This window comes from Phaethon aethereus (assembly GCF_964289735.1).
Source record: "Phaethon aethereus genome assembly, chromosome: 14".
NCBI lineage: Eukaryota > Metazoa > Chordata > Aves > Phaethontiformes > Phaethontidae > Phaethon > Phaethon aethereus.
The window spans coordinates 11,623,478-11,633,881 of record NC_138590.1 but is presented as its reverse complement, the minus strand read 5'-3'; positions in this window follow the sequence as shown (position 1 = coordinate 11,633,881).

Here is a 10,404-nt window from a genome sequence, read left to right as displayed (position 1 = left end):
CTCCTCTGGGGGGGCTGAGAGTGCCATGGGAGAGAATCACTGACTCGGCGGGAGAGAAGTGCTGGGCCCTGGGGGGGAGGATGAATATTGGAGGGAATTGCTGGATGGGGGGGTGGTTGCCAGGTAGGGGGTCAGGAGGGATGACCAGGGACAGAGAGGAGTTGCTGGGTACTGGGGAAAGAGGGGTGGCCAAAGAAATGGGGATTACTGGGAGGCATGGCCAGGTCGTGGGGGGTGGCTGTTATGGGCACTGGAGGTGCCGCTGCTGGGGACCAGGGGCACAGCCAGCTGCTGGGAGGGGGCAACTGCTGGGTGCTGGGGGCCATAGCCGGGTACCGGCAGGGAATTGCCGGCTGCGGGGACGGAAGGCCGGGGCCGGGGGCTGCCGCCGGGGGCGCGGGGCGGCCCGGGGGCGGGCACGGAGCCGGCCCCGCCCGGGAGGCCGTGCGGCGGAGGGGGAGCCAGCACCGGGCCCCCCCCGTACCGCTACGGCTCCCGCCTCCCTTCCGGCGGCGGCTCCTTCCCTGCGCCGGGGGCGGACGGACGGACGGACGGACGGAGCTGCGCCGAGCCCAGCCCAGGCAAGGTGGGGCCGGCCGGGCCGGGGCCGGGGCCGGGACCGGGGCGGGCCCGCCGTGCCGCAGAGCCGGGGGGGGCGGGCACGGGCGCGGGGACCGGCCCGCCGAGCCTCCCGGGGCCGCCGGCTTATGTAACGGGGCGGCGGCCACGGGGATGCGGGATGCGGCATGCGGTGCGGGATGCGGGGAAGGATGCGGGATGCGGGTGCAAAATGCAGGGCTGAGCGGTGCGTCCCCGGACTGGCACTCCGCAGCGCTGGGGCGGGGGGGCGCCGATGTGGAGGGGACGGCAGGAGAAGGACCGTCACCCCCGGGCTATGCTTTGCATCCTCCGCTCCGGTCCCTCCGTGCCTGGCGGGGGGGCTCTGCAGAGCGGGGCCGTGGGTAGGGAGAGGAGGCGACCTGCTCCCCCCACCACCCCCTGCCTGCACCCGGGGAGGCTCCGCACAGCCTTCTGCTGCGGGGAGCTCCTGGTACCCGCCGGGCTCTTCCCACGCCTCCCCATCACCGGCTCCCTCCTCCATCCTGCTCTCTGCAGCTAAGTCCAACCACTCGCGGAGCACCACAGCTGCCCAGTCCCGCTGGGCTCCAACCCCTCTCCCTGCTGCACCGTCCCTACCAGCTCTCTCCCATGCCCCTCGCTGCAGCCCCTCTCCCCGCCTTGCCCCCAGCGCTGTGGCTGCAGCGCACAGGGCAGGTGGCTGCCGTGACCCAGGCCTGGCAGCACGCGGTGGCACTGCCGCCCGCATGGCACGAGCGTGACCGGGCAGCCGCTGCCCAAGGCAGGCAGTGTGATGAGTCAGGGCAGCAAAGCAGGGCTGGCACCTTCGCTCAGGACGGGGCTGACGGCTCAGGGCTTCTCCACGCAACCAGCTGGGCTCTGCGGGCAGTGGCCGAGGTTGGTGAAGGAGCTGGAGAGATTCAAGTTAAGCCGAGGTGCTGGGTTTGGCAAATAGAGGATGAGGAAGGATGGGCAGGCTCAGGGTGCAGAGGGGTGTCCTCCCTGCCAAACCTGCCCTCATCCCCCCGAGGCCGCAGGACCCCGACGGTTGCCAGGAGAGGCTGCAGTGTGGCTGGGGGAAACAGGGAGCTCAGCCCCCGGTCAGCAGTACTGCTCTCAGAGTCAGACTCTCACCATCCTGGGGAAACTGGAGACAGCTCAGCTGAGACAAACCAGCACAGAAAAATGTCTCAAAGTCTCCCTTGGCTATGGGCTGAGTGTTTATTTCTTCAATTGCCTCGCGTGGTAACATTAGTATAGAAACGACCCCAACCAGACAGAGCTATTAACACCTTGCAGCACTCGGATGATTGCAGTTCGCACCTTGGCTCTTCCCCGGGTTTCTGCGGAGGCTGCTGCCAGGCGCGGCTCGCCAGGCCCGGTGCTGCTTGTCAGGAGCCGCGTCGAGTTGCTCAACGCAGAGCTGAGAGGTCCCAGCGGAGGTCCAGTATTGCAGAGAAACCTGCTGGGGAAGAGATGGTGACCGCTGGCAGTGTGGCACAGCTCCGGTCCCAGCGCTGGGCACCCTCAAGCCCCCATGGCCCAGAGCCGGAGAGGTCCGCTCTGGCAGGTGGGCACGGGCACTGCAGCCCCGGCCGCCGCCTTTCCCACCGCCACCGAGCCCAAGTGCTCCGGCATCACCCGCTGCCCGAACCGCCGGGGCTGGACCCCGCTGCCCAGAGCAGGACCTTCCTAGCGGCCAAGGGATCTCTGCTCTCACCCGCAGCCTCCGCGTGTTCCTGGCCAGACCTCCCTGTTTGTTCTTATGCCAGCATCATCCTCGAGTTTAAACGATCCTTCTTCCTCCCCGGTGTTTACTCGCCGGGTGTATTTATAGAGAGCAATCAGGCCTGCTCAGCCAGGGTAAACAAGCTGCGCTCCTGCGGGTTGCTCTCGCGTGAGCGCTCTCTGCTCGCTCATCTCAGGAGCTTTCCCCTCCGCCTCTCCCAGCTCCACAGAGCTTTCCTGGCCGCAGAGCTTTCCTGGCCGCGGAGACCCAGACCATGTGCCTCATCCACCCATGGTGTTTTCAAGCTATACCTCCAGGCTCCAGCATCTCGCTGGATCGCCCAGTGCCTTGCCAGGAGCCAGTCTCACCTTTTCCATGCCGTTCTGCACCACAGGTGCCTGCTCCTCCTGTAAGCAGCCAGTCCAGCAGGTCCGTCCCTCCCCAGCTGGTGCCACCAACTCCTGCTGTAACACTCACCAGAGGCTCGGAAACATCATTCATCTCAGCCAAATCCCAGAGCCCCATGACGGTGTGACCCAGACCTGCCCCGGCCCATGGCAAGATGAAGTCTGCAAGAGACCTTGAGATTTTTGGGGCTGAGGGTCTGTTTTTTGAAGGCACAGCAGGTTGGCTCAGGTACAAGATACCAACAGGGAAATGCCTCTAGGTGCTGCCCAGCACAGCATGGCACCCCAAGCCCTTTTCACCCCTGCATGAGCGCCAGGATGGCGCACTGCCGGCAGCAAGTCCAGTTTGCAGATATTTTTCCCAAGCATTGTAGCTCTGAGCCTTCTTTCCCACCCCAGTGCCCAGACGCGAGGCTGATGCCAGCCCCAAGGCAGGTCATAAAAACATTTCCCTTAGGCAGGAGAAGCACTTTGAGATGTGGCCCGGAGTTTTCCAGCCTGCGCACCCCACTGCTTCCTTTCCCCAGCCCGCACTCCTCTGCAGACATTTGGACAAGCTCAGCTATAAAAGCAGGGTGCTGAGAGCCAGAGGTGCCAAAGCAGAAGAGCGGTGGACTCGCTAATGGTCTCATCTCGAGCATTAACTTTTCCCTGGATATCGTCTTGTGTCCAGACCTCAGCTGGATAAAAGCAACCCTGCCAGTGCCGGGGGGCTCCGCAGTCCCCGGAGCTGAGGGTGTCCTGTCACTGTCATCCTGTTTTGCTCTTCCCTGTCTTCTGCTTTTGGCTGCGCTTGGTGTCCGGTTGCCTGGGCAGACAGACTGAGCTAGTGCAGCTGTCCAGGTGAGATGCATCTTCGTGGTACTGGCAGGCTCTGCCATTGCAAAGGGCAGGGAAAAAACACTTCAGTGTTCAGGAAAAAAAATACCCTGCAGGGATCAGAGCAGCACCCCCCAGGACCCTCTGCATCCTCTCGGGTCCCCAGGCAGGGTGTCTCCACTCTTCTCACTCTCTGGGGTTTCGGCACAGAACGGTTAATTTGGACCCCAAGCCATGGCTGACAAGACAGGGGACTGATCCTACCCCAGCCCAGATCATCTCCTTGGCGCTGAGCTGTCTGGAAACGAGCCATCCCCGGGCACGTGTCCCCGCAGCACTCTGCAGCCCATCTTACCCTGCTCCCCAGCCTTCCCAACTCGCGAAGGAGGCAGCGGTTGTCCCCAGCAAAGGTCACCTTCACGCTGCTGCTGAGCCCTTTCCAGGCTGAGCTTTTAGTACTGCATTTCCCAGGGAAGCAGTCGCAGTTCTGGGGTTTCCTCAGGGGTCCCGCTGGGGAGCCCCTGCCCCTTCCCTGCAGCCCCCAAAGCTCAAGGTCCCCTGCGTGAGCCTGCACCCTTCCCAAACCCAGCACTGCGCCCGGGGGCTGGCAGTGTCTCCTGCCTCTGGGGCTGGGACGAGGCATCCCTGCTCTATAATGCTTTTTAAAATGCAGGCTCCATCCGTGCCAGCCCCTGCTCCTCCAGCGTCGCTGTTTGCCTGTGTTTCCCCTCGCTCCCCTGGGTCATATATTTATCTCCAATTTGCCAAAGCCGCTCTCCTTCCCCAGGGTAGAGGAAAAGCCTTTGCTCAAAGTCAGGATGAATTTGTAGCTTCCCCAGAAACCTGCTCCCCGAGTTGCAGAGCAAAAATCACACAAATCACACTCGTGGCACCCATCTCAGTGGCTCCAGCCGCACCGTGAGGACGGGCCACCCTGGGAAACTGCCAGCGCGGCACCCAGCACCCTGGTACCTGGGTCTCTGTGCAGCCCCTGCCCAGGCCAGCATCCCACAGGAGCACCCCTTGGGTCTGCCGGAGCATCACAGGGTGATTTCAAGGACATCCAGGGAAGGGACAAGATCCCTGGGCAGAAGCTTCCTGAGGTCCAGCAGAAGTGGGGAGCCTGGAGCAGGCCCAGGCTTTCTTAAATTGCAAAGTCTGAGCAGGAGCTTTTGTTTGGTGGCTTGTTTTAACTTGACATTATGTTCTCCAAAGAAGAAATTCATCATTTGCAAGCTGAGGAAGGCAGAGTTAATGTGAAATTTTAAAACCCTCAAAGAGTTGAGAGCCCTCTAAATATTTAATGAAGGCATCCAAACTGCCGAGTGTCTGCAGAGACAGCCAGGAGCCCTCTGCCAGCAGCGGAGGTGGTGTCCCTGGTCTGGGAGAGGAGCAAAGACCTTGACGGGCTGCCACCTCCCGCAGCCTGTCACCCTCCGCGCGCCCGCGGGGCTCCCACCTGCAGGGAGATGGTGCGTCTTGGGCAGGAGGTTGCTCCCATCCTTGGAGGACAGGATGCAGGGGGGTGCACAGACCTCGCCGGGGCCCCCCGGGTGGAGGGAGAGGGCAGTGGGCAGTGGTGTGTTCAGTCCAACACCCATGAAGTGATTCTGCTTTGTTCACCCTCTCCGGTCCTGGGGCCCCAGTGCGGAGCTGATGCTCTCGCTGTCGGTGTCTCCCGCAGGCCCTGCTCTCCCTGCGATGCCCAGCCGCCCCCGCGAGGCCCTCAGACCCCTGCGCTAGGTGCCGAAGCCTGCGGACGCCCGGCGCTGCACGCACCAAGGTAGGCAGCGCTGCCCCAGCCACCGACATGGTGCAGCCGTGGGATGGGGGGGTGCAGAAGTAACACCTGGGGCTGCCTCAGCGGAGCCAGTCGGCCCCCCAGGACGTGGGGGCACATCATGGGCATTCTGGTGAGATCCCAGCACAGGGTGAGAGGCACGTGAATCAGCTCAGGACCAGGCTGGGGCCGTAGGAGGGAGGAGCCGCTCAGGCTCCAGGGTGGATGCTGGGCACGGTCCTGCCCGGGTGGCAGGTGACGGTGACTGTGGAGCTGGCGCAGGACCAGGTTTTTTTCTTTTTCTTTTTCTTTTTTTTTTTTTTCCTTTGAAAGCCCCCAGATGGGAAAGGTACGCGCCAAACCCCACTGAAAGCAGCCAAGAATGAATTTTCTGGCCGGAGCCCCAGCAGCTCTTGGAGCGGCGCCGTGCCCACCCGGCGTCACACCATAGCGGAAACCCCGAGCGCAGGCAGGCTGGGGGAGGTCTCATCCAGGGTGGGCAGCGAGCCCCCCACCCATCCCAGCTGCTCCGCAGTGTGGGTCTCATCCCTCCCAGTGCCCCGAGCCAAGGGCAGCGCAGCTTCATCCCACTCTCACCGAGCTGCAGCTTGGCTGGAGCCCAAGCACCCAGATGTCCCCCCCCAGCTGCCACGGAGCCCCCCACCATGCAGCCATCTGCTGCCATCCGGGGATAGGGTGTCCCCAGTGCTGTGGCCCTCGGCCGCCTCTGTTGCCCGGGGCATGGGGCATCTCAGCTCCCGAAGCTCCCCTCTCATGGGATACGACGGGCCCTTCTCCCCTGGGAAGGCAGATGCTCTCCCAGAGCTAGGCTGGGAGTTTGGGTAGAGCAGGACCAGCCATGCCAGCATCCCCGCTCCCCTCTTCCTCCCAGTCCCCAGCCTCAGCAGTGCAGGGGAGGGGGTAAAGCACCCTGGGCTTTCTGCCCTCATCTCAGGAGTCCCAAAGAGCTTGCAGGATCTTTGCAAAACCAATACCTGCATCAGCATGAGGTTGAACCCCAGGGGAGCAGCACCCTCGATCTCAGTTTTGAGGGTGCTTTGGCTGGCGCGGAGACAGGCGGGGGCTGCCGCTGCTCTACTGTGATCTGGATGCCCAGTCTCAAGCGAATCGTGCCTTTATCCTTGGTGCCTTTCCCCCACCGGTGAAATTAGGGTGGGTATAACCCCCTGGAGGCTTTCTGCAGGGAGCAGGTGCCCAAATCCCATCCCAACATGGAGCCAGGAGGGGACTCTCAGGCATCTGCTCCCTGCACAGTCCCGACCACCTCTGCCATCAGCACCTGCATAGGCCATGGATGTCCCTGCCAGGGACCTGGGGATGGAAATCAGGATGCGCACAGGCTTGCTCCTTCCCCAGAGGTGACGGCTGGGGTGGCAGGGAGGGACGGGGAGGCAGTGCAGGGGCTCACGGGGGCTTTTTTCTGCTCCCCGAGCGGTGCCTGGTGTGCTGCGCCCAGCTCCGCTCTGCACCGGCCCCTGCAGAGCCGTGCGGGTGTGTGTGCCTGCCATAAATATTGATGGGATGGACTGAGCGCAAGTGTGCCTTTATATATGGTGATTGGGATGCAAATGCTATAAGTACCTGCTGTGTGGGCAGGAGAAAGCAGTGTAGGTGATAGCACCAAGGCTGAATGCACAGTGGCTTTTTTACAGGGAGGTGGGATCCATCCTGCGTGGGGTGGGGAGGTGGAAAGCGGCCAGGTTGGTAACCCCAGGGATCATAAACCTGCTTGGGGAATCAGCCAGACCCACAGGAAGCCTAAATCTTCCGGCTGAGACTGCAGCGAGCCACCACAGCTCCCACAGCCCGCTGCCCGCACAGCCACGCCAGGATAAACAGCGAGGGGCTGCAGTGCCTCTGTTTAATAATGCATGGCACAGAGGCACCGGACGCACGCGGGGAGCCATGGGGACAAGGAGTTGCCACGGCAGTGCTCAGCTGGCGGGGTCCACCCTGGCATCCCCTGGCACTCGTGGGGCAGTGGGCGGCTGCGGCGTGGCGGTGTGCCGTGGCCCTGGCAGAGCTATGGAGACGTGGACCTTGGTGGCCCCGAGGCTGGGGTTGGGTGAGCAGAGCTCCCTGCCGCAGGGCACACAGCTGCGGCGGCAAAGCCAGGGCACTCGGTCGTTCAGTGACTGACATCCCAGCCGGGCTGGACGCTTCTTAGCTGGAGCCTGGAGCCAGCGTCCTTGTCCCCTTGGGCGCTCTCGCTGGGAGATTCAGCCCCTCCGTCACTCGCTCTCGCACAGATGTAGGCATAGATGGTCTTTTTGGGGAGCTCTGGAGGGCTGAGCAGCACTGAGAGCACACGTCCCTCTCTGGCATCCTCCTGGGACACCACTGAGCTGGGAAGAGTTGGAAGCCGTGGGCTCGGTCCCCTCCTCGCCCCTTCCCTCCTTCAGCCATAGCCACCCCGGCTCGCACGCCGGCTGGCGTGCCCGGCACGAGCAGGTGCGTGCCGGAGCCCTGCAGGCACCAGTTCACAACCAGCTCCTGCAAACGGCCCCCCCGCGGACGCACGCATCCCTCATCGCGTGCGGTGCCGTGATCCGGCACCGCCGACCATCTGCCGCAGCAGCTCCCGCCACCCACTCCCAGGCCCATGCTGCGTCCCGCGGCACGGAGCCGGGCAGGGACGGGCTGGGGGTGTCCAGCACACACCCCCACCCCACAGGCAGGAGCCGGCAGGAGGAGGCAGACGGGTCTGCGAGAGCAATGCCGACGGGGCCCTGGTAGCGATGCAGATGGGTCTGCAATACTGATGCCGACGGGGCCGGTGATGGTGATGCAGGAGAGCAGGAAAAGCCGCAGCGTCAGCCCGGAGCCCCTCTGGCTGCAGGGGTGCTTTGCTGTGCCCATGCGGCGCAGGGCACAGGGAGGGCAGCAGGCAGGAGCCTGCCCCATCCAGGCAGCAAAGCCTGGAGCTGGGGAGACCCTCAGGGCATGGGGCTGGGCCAAAGTTATCCCGTGAGAGTGGCTCCAGGGGCAGATTTGGCCTGTTTCCTCTGTTCCCTCTCTGGTGAGCTCAGGGGGACCTGCCACCCCCAGCCCCTATGACGGTGCTGCTCCCACGGTCGGGCAGAGCATCGCTGTGGGGCCAGGGTCGAGCTACAGCACAAGCCACCTCCATCCCTGTCAGCCCCGGGGCTCGTGACACGCTCCCACGCCAGCCCTGCAGTGAGACTTCCGTTCACACCCCTGGCATGGGGGGTGTAACAGGGAAGTGGGTGCTCGGGGGGCACCCACGTGTGCTGGGGGGGCTGTGACTTGCTGCAGGGGCACAGCAGTGGCCCCAGCGTTCCCAGGGGCTGGACATGGGTGACTCTGAGCACCACACGCTCACCCTGAGCACGGCGTAAGGGAGTGACCCCGGGTCCCCCTCGCCTCGCGCAGTGTCACCGGCGGGAGGGACAGCAGGGGCTGTCTGTGCTCAGCTGCTGTGCTGGAGGGTCTGGCTTCAGCCTGATGCTATAGCACTCTGGTGCCTGTCCCCTATCTCTGTCCCTGCCGGGTGCCAGCCCCACGGGGCCAGGGCTGCTCTTCGGAGGCTGCAGCTGCTGCCTGTTTTGTGCTGCCTCTTCCCCTTCTCCCCGCTGCTGTTTTTGTTTTGTTTAAGAGGCTGGGTTACGAATTTTAAACAGGCTCCTGAAAAACCCAATTACCTCCAGAAGACAACCTGATAAAAGCTGCCTAAGTGGCACTGTGGAAATCACCTTGTGCAGCAGCCGAGGGAAAACCAACATAACAAAGCCTTTGGAAATGGAGTGAACCACTTTTAATCCCTCGGTGTGATGAGAAGGACCAGTAATTATTTGGGGGGGGGGGGGGGGTGGGTGTGTGGGTGTGGGTGTGTGTGTGGGTGTGATATGTGAAGTAACTGCCCTGTGCTGATGGGTGGCAGCAGGCTGGGCTGGCGGTGCTGCAGGGATGGGTGCAGGTATTCAGGCACCAACTTTGCTCTGCCCGGGAGCTTTGCAGGGGCCCGCAGAGGCCATGACCTTGACCTTGCAGGGTCCCCGTGTGGCTGCGGGGCCTGGGGATGATGCTGGCAGCAGGACGGGCAGGTGCTGCTCAGGGCGTTGCTGGCGGTGGATGCGGTAGGCGATGCGGCAGCGGCAGCCAGCCCCGTGCCTTTTCCCCGGGCGCTGGCGGGGAGTGGAGTGAGGTGCTGCTGGGGCCCTGGCACCTGCGCCGGCTCCGTCCCTGCCGTGCTGCCCCCGCGAGCCGGCACAGAGGCGACTTGCAGGACTTGGCAGCGCTCGGACCTTCCTCCTCCACCTGGCCACAGTGCTGCAGCCCCGTCCCTTCCATCCATCCCTCCCCGTCCCTTCCCTTCCTGCCTGCCCCAGCAGCTCCAGGCAGCCACGCGGCGGGTGACACTGCCCGGGACAGTGCCAGGGGACAGCTATGCACAAGGAGTGCCCGCGCCAGGCACAAGCGATCTCCCAACACCGGGAGCATCCTCCAAACACCTGTCAGAGCCAGCTCGGCTCTGAGATCACGAGGGTCTCCTGGGCTCACCCCCATCCCAGGAGCAGGCATGTCCGCAGGGGTGTGCAGGGCACAAGGGCGGAGTTGATGCCCAGGGCTGGTGACGAGCCCCTGGCTGCCCTTCCCACGGGAGCCTGGCTGGCGGGGCAGAGCTGGGCGCCCGCCAGCCCGATGGCTGTGGTTGTGCTGCCGGCACCGGCAGCTGGAGTGCCGGGGCGGTTGGCCACAGCTCATGTGAGCCTCGTGCTTCCTGCGGCAGCAGGGATGGGGGCTGCTTCGCCCACCTCCCCCCAGCCACCCTGCACCCCGCTTGGGGTCTCCTGCTTGGAGACAGCACTCCAGGCCCCCGAGCCCCAAGGAGGGCAAGCCCAGCCTAGTGCTGGGTGCTGGCACAAGGAACAGCCCTGACGGCTTTGGCCACAGCTCATACTGGGAGCAGTCCCTGGGCACACTGGGAGCTACTGGGGGATCATGCGTTTAATGAGCCAAGGCATCTCCAAAGATTGAAAGACTCAAGGACCCATCCCAAGAACAAAAGGAGGCGTTTGTCAGGCGCTGAGAGACGGGCTTGTTAATTC